Below are 14644 nucleotides of genomic sequence, written 5' to 3'. Positions count from 1 at the left end.
AAATTTATTTGATTCTGTTCATTTCTATATAGAAGTGGTCAATAGATGTCACCAGATTTTCAAAGGGGATCCAAAGCATTAAGAGTGGTGAGGTGGTGGTTATTATTGTTTTAAGGGGAAGTACCACTAGGCAACCATCCTCTATATGTTACCAATCAGAGAGAAAAAGTGGAAGGGGTCCTACACTTCGCAAAATGAAGATATCTGCCAAAGAAAGACAAGGGCCACGAGGGTTGTGAGAGTGAAATACTCCCTAGACCTCGAGTACTCTAATACCTGAGGCCCTTTTTAGTCCCCTCCTAAGACAGGCAGGAGATACCGTGGGTGATATTCTACCGCCCCCACCCACAGGAGGATCAGAAACATTACGAACCCCCTGATCTAAAGACTGCCATTAATACTACGAAGCACTGATTGTTCTATCTGTATTATTACTCGCCCTACTTTATGTATTCACAAAATAAACCCCGACTGTGGTAGTAAAGCGGTTTTTAAAAAAAACCCTCGAGATACTCGACGTACGAGTGCGTCATCAATTTATGACGTAGGCAGGGCATTAACATTTATGACGCTGGGACGTCTCGGTGATGTGACGCTCATTGTGTGTGCGCGTGGGTGGGATGATGTTGGTGAGAGGGGTGAGGGTAGAAGGGGAGGCTGCCTACCAGTATGGATCTGCGGCACATTGAAGCCAGTTGCCAGAGCGACCTGGCGAGAGTAGGATATTCTGTGAGAATCCTCCTGTTAGCCAGTAACATTCTGTTCAGTCGGTGAGCGCTATTCTTGGGTACCCTAACATTGCTCTTAAATCTATTTCTATAGCCAGCACCAAACAGCACGCGGGCTTCAACATAGTTACCTCGTCTACACGAGATTAAATTCTACTTATTTAGGTTAGGTACAAATGTATCCACTGAACAGTTGTCTTCAGAGTATTGTGACCACAAGTTATATTTAAATACTTTATTCAAGTGCCAGTTTAAAGCAGAGACACACTGAAACGCAGAGGATTTCTACGCACCAATTTTATTAAGAAACTAGTGTAGTGATATTATTTCGGTCAGCTGATTTGAGTGCAGTGAACGTGAATATAAAATAGACAGCGATTTATTCCGTTGAAAACAAATGAAAAACATCTGAAGAACAAAAAAGAAGACTGCTGAGTATCACATTCATAGAAGGCCATGGTAAACACGTAACAAGTGAGTGCGTACGGACGGACGGCCCACGGAATGAAGCAGTACACCTGACACCAGCTGTTATTGTATACTCCAGGAGATTTTGTGAGTACTCCTCAACCTAACCTTTGCACGAATTTACCTGCTATTTTTCTGGTAGTATCCTGTGCATCAGTTTAATAATGGACGAGTATGTTTGACCAGGATGAAAGGACAACGATAAAATTACAATAGCTGTAAAGAAACTTTCGTGGTTAATGTGACATGCTAAAGGGTGTAATGGGAAGAATTTATTACAAATTACGATTAATGTGTTACTGTATGCATTCAGGGCCTAATTAACAACGCTTACGACTCATATCACATTTCCTAATATTCCATTATGATAATAATACTACGTAAAAGAATGAAAGAAATATGGACACAAAGAAAGGCAAATGAACTCCTCTAAATTAATACTTTGCGTAATCTTAATAGGCTTATTTGAAAATAATAATAATAATAATGTTTTATTTACGCCGCACCGACACTCATAAGTCTTACGGCGACGATGGGATAGGCAAGGCCTAGGAGTGGGAAGGAAGCGGCTGTGGCCTTTATTAAGATACCGTACAGCCCCAGCATGTGCCTGGCGTGAAAATGGGAATTCACGGAAAACCATTTTCAGAACTGCCGACAGTGGGGTTCGAACTCACCATCTCCCGGATGCAAGCTCACAGCTGCGCGCCCCTAACCGCATGGCCAACTCGCCCGGTATTATAATAATAATAATAATCATAATCATCTCTATATGCATCAGAAACCTTAACTTCAGGTCATCCGAAAGTTGCAGATACTGAAAAACAACGCAAAATTCTTAGGAAAATCAGATCACATACAAAAAAATAGAATTTGGACCAAAAGGAGAACTGCAGACCTCTAGTTTCATCGATACTGTATGGTGGAAACGTTTGACATTTTTTGGACACATTTTTAGGGTGGGTAGGAATAGATTCAGTCCGCCTCTGTGAGTCCGAGTCCCTGCTGAGTGGAGAGGGGGGTCTCGATTCCCACCTCAGCAATCCTCAAAGTTGTTTTCCGTGGTTTCCCACTTCTCCTCCAGCGCGATTAGCTTCCACCCCCAGAGGCCCGGGTTCGAATGCCGGCTCTGCCACAAAATTTGAAAAGTGGTACGAGGGCTGGAACGGGGTCCACTCAGCCTTGGGAGGTCAACTGAGTAGACGTGGGTTCGATTCCCACCTCAACCATCCTCTAAGTGTTTTTCCATGGTTTCCCACTTCTCCTTCGGGCAAATTACTTCCTTCCCTCTTCCTCGTCTATCCCTTCCTATCTTCCCATCCCGCCACGTGGCCCCTGTTCAGCATAGCAGGCGAGGCCACCTGGGTGAGGTACTGGTCATCCTCCCCAGTTGTATCCCCCTACCCAAAGGACACTGCCCTGGAGGTGGTAGAGGTGGGATCCCTCGCTGAGTCCGAGACCAAAGCCAACCCTGGAAGTTAATCAGATTAAGAAGAAGACAATAAATAAATAAATAAATAAATAAATACAGGCCATGAAAGTATTTGGAAGAGGCAACACAGTGAGTTCATGAAGACATTTTGCAAGATTGAGAAGGCGAAAGTCATCAAGCCACTGAACAAGTTCCAGTACATTCTATGAATGGGCATAAAGAAACAATAATATTAATATTAGGATCCTGCGTGGTTCAGGCGGCAGCGTGCCGGCTTCTCACCACTGGATACCGTGGTTCAAATCCCGGTCACTCCACGTGAGATTTGTGTTGGACAAAGCGGAGGCGGACAGGTTTTTCTCCGGGTACTCCGGTTTTCCCTGTCATCTTTCATTCCAGCAACACTCTCCATTAACATTTTATTTCATCCGTCAGTCATTTATCATTGCCGCAGAGGAGTCGACAGCCTTCGGAAGCCGGCACATTTCCTATCCTCGCCGCTAGATGGGGCTTCCTTCATTCATTCCATTCCTGACCCGGTTGAATGACTGAAAACAGGCTGTGGATTTTTTCAATAATAATAATAATAATAATAATAATAATAATAATAATTTTATTGTGTATAGAGTTGAGAACAAACTAGAATTACCGACATCACTTACTTTTACAAAGGATCACGACAGAAGATCTCCGATTTGCAGACGTGAGTACGCGGTATACACCACATAATCTACCTACGCAGGATTCGTCTGGTTCATGGAAGTACTCGGTATGGTGGTATACATGCAGCACCATCGACTTAACAAAATGTTGGAGGTCTTGGTTAGTGTTTGTCCATGTCCTATTCATCATGGCCTGCGTTGTATAAAAGTCGATCCAGATTTTCTCTTTTCTTCCCTCTCTCTTGCAATAGTTTCTCGCAGCCCTCTCTTCATCCGGAGGACCTCGATGAGGTCTCCTTGGCAAGTTCGTATGCTAGTCGAGATTTTGCGTATTTCGAATAACTTTCAGAAAACGCGGTTTGATTGCTTCGAGTGTCCTCAAGTCTGCCATCGTCAGTTTCTTCCAGATGATTTCCAGCACGTATATGGCGATGGGAGCTATTTTCGCGTCAAATAATCTCATAGCGGTTCCCAGTGAAAGCTTCGTGATTGTTTTAATTTCATATATGGCTTTGGTTGCCGCCTTTGCTCGAGACTTTATGTGGGCTCTGTAGACTCTAGCTGTAATGTAAGTCCTAGATATGTGCATGTATTTCCTAATTTGAGGGGAGCTGATCCTAGGTAAATCTTGTCACTAGCCGTTTCTCTGCATGCTTTCCTAAACGTCATTTTTACAGTTTTCTCAGTGTTGATTTTTATCTTATTATCCTGTGGCCATCTGTCTAGATTGTCAATAGCTTTTTGCAGTTTAAGGTAGGAAACTCGAATCAATGGCCATATCATCTGCGTAATGTTGACATTTACTGTTCCAAGCTTATTTGCCATCACCACGTTTTATGTCGCTGTGTTAAAGAGCAGGGGGCTGAGTAGATCGCCTTGCGCTACTCCATTTGTTTGCGTTATCAGATTCGAAGTTGTAACACGGTCGTCAATTTGCAGGTAATTAGTCGTCAGAATGTTGCTAATCAGTTTCGTGAGTTTGTTGTCTTCACCCATTATGGCTTCCATCTTCACAATTATTAACGGTCTGCTTGACGTGTCAAAGGCTCTTGCATAATCAACAAAATTATGTTAAATGAAATTTTCATTTTAGACATCGTAAGGTTTCGTCAATGTCATTGATCAGGTTGGTAATGACGTAGAGGGCACTCCGAACTTTTCGGAATCCAAACTATTCATCTGGGTGTTTATGGTCACCTGCTTCTGTAATCCTTTTCGTGAGAAGTTTTGTCCAATAATAATAATAATAATAATAATAATAATAATAATAATAATAATAATAACAATTGTTCCGGGGTATCTGTGGAACGCAGATGTGAAAGAAGGTGCGGGCTTGAATGGGTCTAACTACAATGTCAAGAATTGAATTAGAACTTTAACAAAGGTTATATTTCTTTCATTATATAAATAAACTTAACAAATTTCCGCAAGGAAAAATAACAATCAGGTACAATGCCAATCTTGAAACCAGATTAGGGAAAATCCATAATTGCCGGGCTGAGTGGCTCAGACGGTTGAGGCGCTGGCCTTCTGACCCCAACTTGGCAGGTTCGATCCTGGCTCAGCCCGGTGGTATTTGAAAGTACTCAAATACGTCAGCCTCGTGTCGGTATATTTACTGGCACGTAAAAGAACTCCTGCGGGAATAAATTCCGGCACCTCGGCGTCTCCGAAAACCGCAAAAGAAGTTAGTGGGACGTAAAGCAAATAACATGATTATTATTAAAATCCAAGATCAGAACCTTAACACTTTGGGCTTTAAGCCCATAGTTTTACAAGTTTACAAATGGAAGAAGAATTATTTAGTTAAGGGCAGAAATCCCCTAATTCCAGAGCAGTTGCTCCCTAAATCATAATATCAAGCCTCCCAGAGGCACACTTTACAATTACAAAACTTGAAAAAGAGCTAACAGGCTCTCAGGTCTCCAAGCCTACTCAAGGCAACATCAACTTACAATTACTGGCCTCTCAAGGCACAATTTACAATTTGAAAATTATTTATACAGGTGTATTTAATACCCAACCTACAGAGCCTTCATGAAAAAGGAACAGGTTAAATAACTGGCCCAAACACAAAATGAATGGAGGCGAACTGCGCACTAAGATAATGAGAGCTTAGAAACCTATAGGGCTCTAGGCCGATGAAACAGGGGCTATTCCAAAACTACTGAGGTGACTCGTATACAAATTACTTTACCACATTACAGAATGAAAAACAGTTATAAATCGTAGTCACCTCAATCCAAGATGAAGGGGAGCTCGAGAGGGTAATTCACTCTCTATCCCCGATTCACAGTTAAAGAGTTTACGAAGTTTTTACATTAGCCGAAAGAAGATTTACATTTTAGAAAAGTTTGTTACATAACTAAAAAGTCGACCTTTCCCTCGGATTAAACTGCGGAGGTAGCAAGAAAGAATAAAGTTATGTGGCCATTACCTTACAGATGTTCTGGTTGCCGACGAAAGAGGCCGCCCGCCTCCTGCTTAACACACACACTCAGATAGACGACGATCAATTGGCCCAGAAACGTGAAAAGCCGCAGTTTATAAACCCTCAGGGAAGGTTCGAGATCATTCAAGACTAAACTAGCCACACCCTCTTAATTTTATTGGTTGAGTTCAAAAGTAACACTCAGAATCGAACAAGAAGCCTGTGATAGGTTGAAAATTAATTACAGAAATTAGTAATTGGCTAGATTCAAAACTGGCGGAAAGAAAAAGGAAATATTGCCAACCCAAAAATAAATGAACATCTATCATTTAAACAACCATTTACCGAGCTCGATAGCTGCAGTCGCTTAAGTGCGGCCAGTATCCAGTATTCGGGAGATAGTGGGTTCGAACCCCACTGTCGGCAGCCCTGAAGATGGTTTTCCGTGGTTTCCCATTTTCACACCTTGATTAAGGCCACGGCCGCTTCCTTCCCAGTCCTAGCCCCTTCCTGTCCCATCGTCGCCATAAGACCTATCTGTGTCGGTGCGACGTAAAGCCAGTAGCAAAAAAAAACCTCTTAGAAATACAAAACGTCTTTAAATTATAACTTCTTTCACTTTGCACCAAGGTGCATGATTATAGCTTTTTGGTAGTGCCATCTGTGGAGATGTGTCCAAAATTCTTGATGTGTAGCAAACAAAACTAGGAGAAATTCAGTCAGTTTAGGAAACTTCAAAATAACAAAATTACTCAATATTTTAGTGGTGGCATGTTCTGATTAATGTCCGAAATTGGTGTAGTTTCAGTTTCACTGTTTGACCAATAGAGGAATACATTTAGGCGCTGATTTTGAATGCGCGGCGTTGAGGTGTACCTCCCGGTACAATAATAATAATAATAATAATAATTTATTTATTTATTTATTTATTTATTTATTTATTTATTTATTTACATTGTTTACGCCCACATTGGAGCCCCAAAATCAACCTTATACAATAAAATCTCTAAAAAATAAGTACATAAAAATAAGTTTATTTTGTAAAACTTGATAATTTCTTCTTTTTTTCCCAAAACTTCTTCAGTCTAAACGATCTTGCAGCCCGTTCTTCTGCTGATATGATATACTGCTTACGTTTTGATGTTTTAAGTGATAGTTTTGTATATTTGTTGTTTAGCATCTTCTTCTCTTTTCTATTTTCAGTTTGCTCTGTAGTAATTTTCAATTCATCCAGATCTATTTGTATTTCTTTAAACCAAGTGGTTTTTTTTTGTTTTACTGTTCCAAAAGAAATCAAAAAGCTGTTTTCGGAAACTAAAATTTGGCAACCGGTATATGTGTAAAAAAAATGGAATCCTCAATTTTCTCATCGTGTCAGTAATTGATTGACTTTCCTTGTAAATTACGGAATTGGGTAAACGTCTCCACTGGCGATCGACCTGTTGTTTTTTTTTATTATTAATAATTGTCTAGAGAATTCTTCTATCCACTTGCTGCGGTTTGTCTGTTGTTGCTTGGGTATTAAGTTTGAAAAATGTGTCACTTGCATACATTGCTTCTGGTTTGATGACGGAGTTATAATGGCGAAATTTAGCATTAATTGAAAAGGACTGTTTATTGTAACTTGGCCATGTAATTTGTTGTGCTCGTCTCCGTTTTAGAGTTCTATGATCTATGGACGCTTTTTCATTAGCATTCCAAGTGATAATTTCACCAAGATTTTTAAAATTTATTTACAACTTTTATTTTCTGAGTATTATTTAATGGAAATACGTGGAGTGTCAAGTTTAAAGGATGGCATCATTTCTGTTTTCTCGAATGATATTTTCAACCCAACCTTCAATGCTAATCTTCCTAGTTCCTTCACTTTAAATGTTGCTTCTTCTGTACTATTTGCTAATAATAGGCTACACACACAAGAAATGCATATTCCAGTGTCAAATTTTTAAGAAATAATCTCGTTCCTGGGACCAAATAATTTACAACTCAACCGTCCATCGTAGGCCTACTTAGCTACACTGACTGCCGAGAGTTATAAACAGGCTCGAAACTTCAGTATTTAGAGTTTAGATAAGGAGGATGTCTTTGTTATCGCATCTTCGCTCACTACTGGGTTCTCAGAACTCGCCAATTACTTGTTGATTGTTGTGAGTGGCAGCAAGGGATGGTTATTACTGGAACAGGTCGGGAAACTCACATTCTTTCAGAAATAACTACCGTACTCCTATCGACGAAAGAAGCTGTGCACTGTGACGGCCTAAGTTTGGAATGAATGAAAACCTATACAACCTGTTTTCCAGTCATTGACCGGGTCGGGAATGAAATAAATGAATCATATATAGGCTGTTAGTACGATGGGGTCGCCACTCCCAAAGTGATTTTATTAATGACTGATAGGTGCTATGAAATGAGAATGGAGAGTGTTGCTGGAATGAAAGATGATAGGGAAAACCGGAGTACCCGGAGAAAAGCATGTACCGCCTTCGCTTTGTCCAGCACAAATCTCACATGGAGTGACCGGGATTTGAACCACGGTATCCAGCGGTAAGGGGCCGACGCGCTGCCGTCTGAGCCACGGAGGCTCACTAAGTTTGGAATAACCCTCTGTAATTGCAAACAATACTGTACTGTGTGCTGTAAGCTTTATCAGTATCTAGAATCACTCTTCAGCTACTGAATTAATAAACAGTCATAGGCCCCTCATAAGCTATGGCCCCCCGCCCGCAGACCCCGCGGGACCCTTATCGCTGCTACTGTCTTGTGCACAACGAAGTTCAAACAGGAAGATGGTATGCGGAAAACATGCACCTCAGGTCTCCTCTCGTGCCAATATAGCTTCCCCGATAGAAAAGTTGCATGAAACCAGAAGTTGAGGAAGAAAATGACACATTTTGCGTCTAGCAAATATCGTTTATCGCTAACAGATAATAATCATTTCATGTGGCTATTTCTAGCCGAGTGCAGCACTTGTAAGGCAGACCCCCCGATGAGGCTGGGCGGTTTCTGCCATGTGTAGATAACTGCATGTTATTGTGGTGGAGGATAGTGCTATGTGCGGTGTGTGAGTTGTAGGAATGTTGGGGACAGCACAAACACCCAGCCCCCGGGCCACTGGAATTAGCCAGTGAAGGTTAAAATCCCCGATCAGGCCGAGAATCGAACCCGGAACCCTCTGAAACGAAGGCTATTACGCTGACCATTCGGTCAACGAGTTGGACATCGCTAATAATCGACATAAAGTGGTATGGCCGTTGTATAAATTAATTATTAATCGATCAATTCAAAGGAGTGAGAAAGAGAAGGAGTGAGGCAAGGTTGCAGCTTGTTCCTCCTTCTTTTCAATGTTTATATAGAACAGGCAGTAAAGGAAATCAAAGACGAATGTGGGAAGGGAATCACGATCCAAGGAGAGGAAATAAAACCCTGAGATTTGCTATTTATCTGGGACTGTCCGACTCGTTGGCTGAATGGTCAGTGCACTGGCCTTCGGTTCAGAGGGTCCCGGGTTCGATTTCCAGCCGGATCAGGGATTTTAACCTTCATTGGTTAATTCCAATGGCCCGGGGGCTGGGTGTTTGTGCTGTCCCCAACATTCCTGCTATTCACACACCACACATAACACTACCCTCCACCCTCATCGGAGGATCTGCCTTACAAGGGCTGCACCCGGCTAGAATTAGCCACACGAAATTATAATTATTATCTGGGACTGCAGAAGATCTCGAGAAATTGCTGAATGCTATGGACAGAGTCTTGGGTAAGGAGTAGAAGATGAAAGTAAATAAGTCCAAAAGGAAAGTAATGGAGTGCAGTCGAACGAAGTCAGGTGATGCAGGATATATTAGATTAGTAAATGAAGCCTTAAAGAGGAAGTAGATGAATATTGTTACTTGGGTAGTAAAATGACTAACGATGGCGGAAGTAAGGAGGACATAAAATGCAGACTAGCACAAGCAAGGAAGGCCTTCATTAGGAGAAGAAATTTGCTCACTTCGAACATTGATATAGGAATTAGAAAGATGTTTTTGAAGACTTTAGTCTGGAGTATGGTATTGTATGGGAGTGAAACATGGACGATAATTAGCTCAGAAAGAAAGAGAATAGAAGCTTTTGAAATGTGGTGTTACAGAGGAATGCTGAAGGTGAGATGGATAGATCAAATGACGAATAAGTAGATACTGAATCGAATTGGTGTGGCTGTGTGAGCAATGGCCTCTTGCGAGGTGACGACTCCAAATGTTCATTGCATGATTTTCCCGTCACAATGTTCTGGACCTTAATTCACTGACTGCAGCAATTCCTGTCGCGTTTTGAAACGATTTTGATTCACAGGCCGTGAAACGGTCCTTGTCAGTCAGGATCTTTCTCAGACCACAATTCCAGCATCGGGTTTTCGTGGTCACTTGTAGTACACCACAGCTTGTAGACACGTTGAACAGTCCGCTGCCAAACACCAACAAATCCAGCAACTTCTCGCACCGTATGGTGATGGGCACGGCCAAACACGATTGCCTCTTTTGGCCAATCTGTCACATCCTTACATCTACCCATGTTAGACGTACAATTGTCCACTTGAAACATCAACGTCTCACTGGTCGCTACTGACGTAGAGGCGGCGCACTAGGGCGTCTTCCTTTACACTTGAGTAATCTGCCCTGAAAATTTGGCCGCACCTTATTGGTATACTTTATCGTTCTGATTCTTTTTAATCGGAAGTTCTTTTTTAATTTTTTTTAAATTTAGAATTTGCTTTACGTTGCACCGACACAGATAGGTCTTATGGCGACGATGGGATTGGAAAGGACTAGGAGTGGGTAGGAAGCGGCCGTAACCTTAATTAAGGTTAGTCCCAGTATTTGCCTGGTGTGAAAATGGGAAATCATGCAAAACCATCTTCAGGGCTGCCGACAGTGGGGTTCGAACCCACTATCTTCCGAATACTGGATCAATCAATCAATCAATACTGATCTTCATTTAGGGCAGTCGCCCATGTGGCAGATTCCCTATCTGTTGTTTTCCTAGCCTTTTCCTAAATGATTTCAAAGAAATTGGAAATTTATTGAACATCTCCCTTAGTAAGTTATTCCAATCCCTAACTCCCCTTCCTATAAATGAATATTTGCCCCAGTTTGTCCTCTTGAATTCCAACTGGTGAGGGTCCCATACACTGGAACCATATTCTAGTTGGGGTCTTATCAGAGACTTATATGCCCTCTCCTTTACATCCTCACTACAACCCCTAAACACCCTCATAACCATGTGCAGAGATCTGTACCCTTTATTTACAATCCCATTTATGTGATTACCCCAATGAAGATCTTTCCTTATATTAACACCTAGATACTTACAATGATCCCCAAAAGGAACTTTCATCCCATCAACGCAGTAATTAAAACTGAGAGGACTTTTCCAATTTGTGAAACTCACAACCTGACTTTTAACCCCGTTTATCAACATACCATTGCCTGCTGTCCATCTCACAACTGGCCGCACTTAAAGCGACTGCAGCTATCGAGCTCGGTGTTCATTATTGTTGAAGCAGGACGAATAGAAATGCATAGTGTGACGACTTCTGATGGTTGATATGTTCCAACACTACGCGGCGCTGGTGTAGATACATAGTGATCAGCTGTCTTCGAACATGTGATTCTAAATGAGATCTCATGCGACTTAATTCGGAATTTATCCTTTAAATAAATTATATAAAACCGTGTATTCATTACTGTGATGTTTCAGGACTGTACATTCTGTTTACTGACAGATGACAGTGTTTATGTGCGATCTGTGTTTCGTTCAAATTAAGATATAGTGTTCCTTGTTTTGAAAGTAACATGATTTACATTTAGTAATGATTTAATGACGTTACTTCTGAAATTGGTTCGTCAGTGTCTTAACGAATATCTCGAACGTATATGTGTCTATACATCGAAGTCCATGAGAAACAATAATTGGAGGGAAACTATCCAGGTATTCTTGAAATATTTCCCCCCATAATGTTTCTTGTGCATTAAGATTTCTCACAACTTACTCTACATAAATAATAATTCATTCGCTGGGTAAATGAGGTAGTTGGATGAGTTACCATAATTCTTGTAGCCTTGTTAACAATATACCCGCAGAAGTGATGGATAACATTCATTTTTGAACTGGTGAAAGGAGCTATTTGTTCATCTTCCCAACTTGATAATGGTGGCTGATCAAAGGTACCTAAGCTTGCTGTAAATTTTTTCCTGAGCTGTACTTATGGTTTTGGCATTCTCCTTGACAACAGCTTTTTCTATGGCTCCAATCTGACTGAAAAATGATGTTAAGGGTACTATCACTTAAGGCAGATCCTAACGTGGGATAGCCTTCGACCACTTTGAGAACAGAGTGGGAACTTTGGGGGGGGGGGGGGGGTGTTGAAAGCCGTTTTCAATTCGAATGTTTATCGTAACACGACTTGCATACCAAGTTGTACGCATATTCACATGCGGTAGTAAACTGAAGCATATGCCAAAGCATACGGAGGCCTACTACTTCTCAAATGCTTAACCTTTTTCACTTTTCAGTTCACGAAAAGTTAACACCAGATATTTTGCACATATAAAACTACCGAAAAAAGACCACAAACTGTTTACAAACTTCTACATTAAGGCGACAAAAAGCGCGCGTAATTGGACTTTTTATCGACAGCAGCGCTGCAGGTGGCGGAGAGCATGTACACCGTGTCTGTTAACGTGTGATTCAGAAGGAGTCGTCACACTATTCATTTCTACTCGTCTTGGTTGAAGTATACTGGTCGTGATGTGTCTTTCAATAATGTTCGATATTCTTGTTTTACGTTTGCCTTGTGTCTGGTATGATATACACCTGTTATATTCAAATCCTGTATGACCGTCAGATGCTGCATACTAGCAGTTGGAAAAGCAAATCCTTCCCCTCTAAACAAACGTTTACACTTGAGGTAGTCAGCTGCATTATGGAAACAAAGAGATAATGATGAAATAGTACAAATAAACGGAGACCGTTTACTTGGAAATATGCCATTTACATTCTTCAGGGGGTTTGTAGAGTGATTATTGTTTTAAGAGGAAACACAACTGGGCAACCATCCTCTGTTAACATTAATCCGAGGTAAAATAATAAAACAGATTTCATGTAAACATTACGCGTAGAATGCATTTCTTTACAACCATGAAATACCACCAAAATGTAAACAAATAATTACAGTATTCATAAAATTTTTGATGAAGCAGCACCGATCTGCATTTTTTATTTTTATTATTATTATTTTTTTTTTAGAATTTGCCTCTCGTTGCACCGACACAGATGGGTCTTGTGGCGACGATGGGATAGAAAAGGGCGGGCTAGGAGTGGGAAAGAAGCGGCCCTGGCCTTAATTTTGGTACAGCCCCAGCATTTGGCTGGTGTGAAAATGGGATACCACGAAAAAACCATCATCAGGGCTGCGGACAGTGGGATACCAACCCAATGCAAGCTCACAGCTGCGCGCCCCCAACCGCACGGCCATCTCGCCCGGTAACTTTATTATTAAGAAAGGAAGTGAGGCGACAACGCAATGCAGTTAACATATGTGACTTTGGAACGTCAATCTTTTGAGTCCGCTGAGCAGGATAATATATCTTAAGCCGCGAGATGGTTTTCGAAAAAGAAATCTAGGCCCAGCGGGGAAGTTACTGACATGGCAACACTGTACCGCAGTCGGCTGAGGAAGATATTTTTGTCTACAGCATGACATCATCAACAATGTATGGGATACATGGTCGAAGCTATCGAACTCTTCTGTTACTCCACGGCTACCTGTTATAGGTGGGGGTTCAGATTAATTGATCCAAATTACCTCGCAATAGAATAGGAAATGAGATGCTTCAGGTCGTGCACGCGATCAAGAAATAGAGCGCTACAAAATGGTAATAATTAAATAAATCAAAACACCACAGGACTTCATACAGTAACGGAGCGGTTCAGTCCTCTCCTTGGATCCATAACCTGGACATACGAGGGTTGGAAAGAAGAAACCACTTTTCCCTTTACGAAAATCAGATGGTCATAAATATGTCTCCCTGTCATGGCCATCCATCCATACCTTACATCACTGCCTGCACGGTTGCTAGGAAGCATTTTCTGACCATCCATCCATATCTTACATCACTGCCTGCTCGGTTGCTAGGTAACATTGTCTGGCCATCCATCCATACCTTACATCACTGAGTCCTTAGCTGAGTTTCCACTTACTTCTGCCAGGCTCCTCGCTTTCACCTATCCTATACGACCTCCCTTGGTCAAGTCTTGTTCTTTCCCGACCCGGAAGGTATTAAAACACTCAAGGCCTAAGGAATCTTTCATTTTCACTCCCTTCGCCGCCCTTGTCTTTCTTTGGCCGATATCTTCATTTTTCGAAGTGTCGGATCCCTTCCATTTTCCCCTCTGATTAATGTTATATACGAGATGGTGTCCCAGTTCTATTTCCTCTTAAAACCGTAATCACCTCCACCTGATGATCATTATATTTGATCTGGGATACTGTGATTAGAGCTGTGCAAATTGACATGTAGACTCGCACAAATTAATGGGTTCCGCTCGGTCTAACCTCGTTCAGAGCTTCCTGCTCGATGAGTGTTTTCAAGGCACTCAACTTCCTGAACAAATGAGTCTACCGAACTGTCTGATCACAGTGAGCGGGAATGAGCCTGGGCACACCGAGCAGCATTGCTTCTCTGTCTTGTACAGCTACTGCATGTAACACTCGTAACAGCAACTACTCGTAAGTTGATCACGTACCGAGCGACTACTGGTCTGGTATACGGAGCCTGTTTATCGAGTTTCGAGTTCTGGTTGACTCACATTGCTCACTGCTCAGATATCACCGTCTCGGACTGAGTGGGCAGGTTCGAACCAGACTCATTCATTTATGAGCAAC

The 14644-nt window shown here is 41.6% G+C and overlaps 1 protein-coding gene across 1 annotated transcript in view; it reads left to right on the top strand.

The window, feature by feature from the left end:
• The first annotated feature begins 1181 nt into the window (after window positions 1–1181).
• The window catches only part of LOC136885666 (uncharacterized), a 158282-nt gene continuing 144819 nt past the window's right edge, over window positions 1182–14644 (top strand). Inside the window, exon 1 of the mRNA XM_067158362.2 lies at window positions 1182–1283. The gene's annotated coding sequence lies outside the window, so the exon portion shown is untranslated. The remainder of the gene's footprint in view (window positions 1284–14644) is intronic.

The sequence above is a fragment of the Anabrus simplex genome, chromosome 14, assembly GCF_040414725.1.
Source record: "Anabrus simplex isolate iqAnaSimp1 chromosome 14, ASM4041472v1, whole genome shotgun sequence".
NCBI classification, from domain to species: domain Eukaryota; kingdom Metazoa; phylum Arthropoda; class Insecta; order Orthoptera; family Tettigoniidae; genus Anabrus; species Anabrus simplex.
This window is presented reverse-complemented; position numbering and strand designations above follow the sequence as displayed.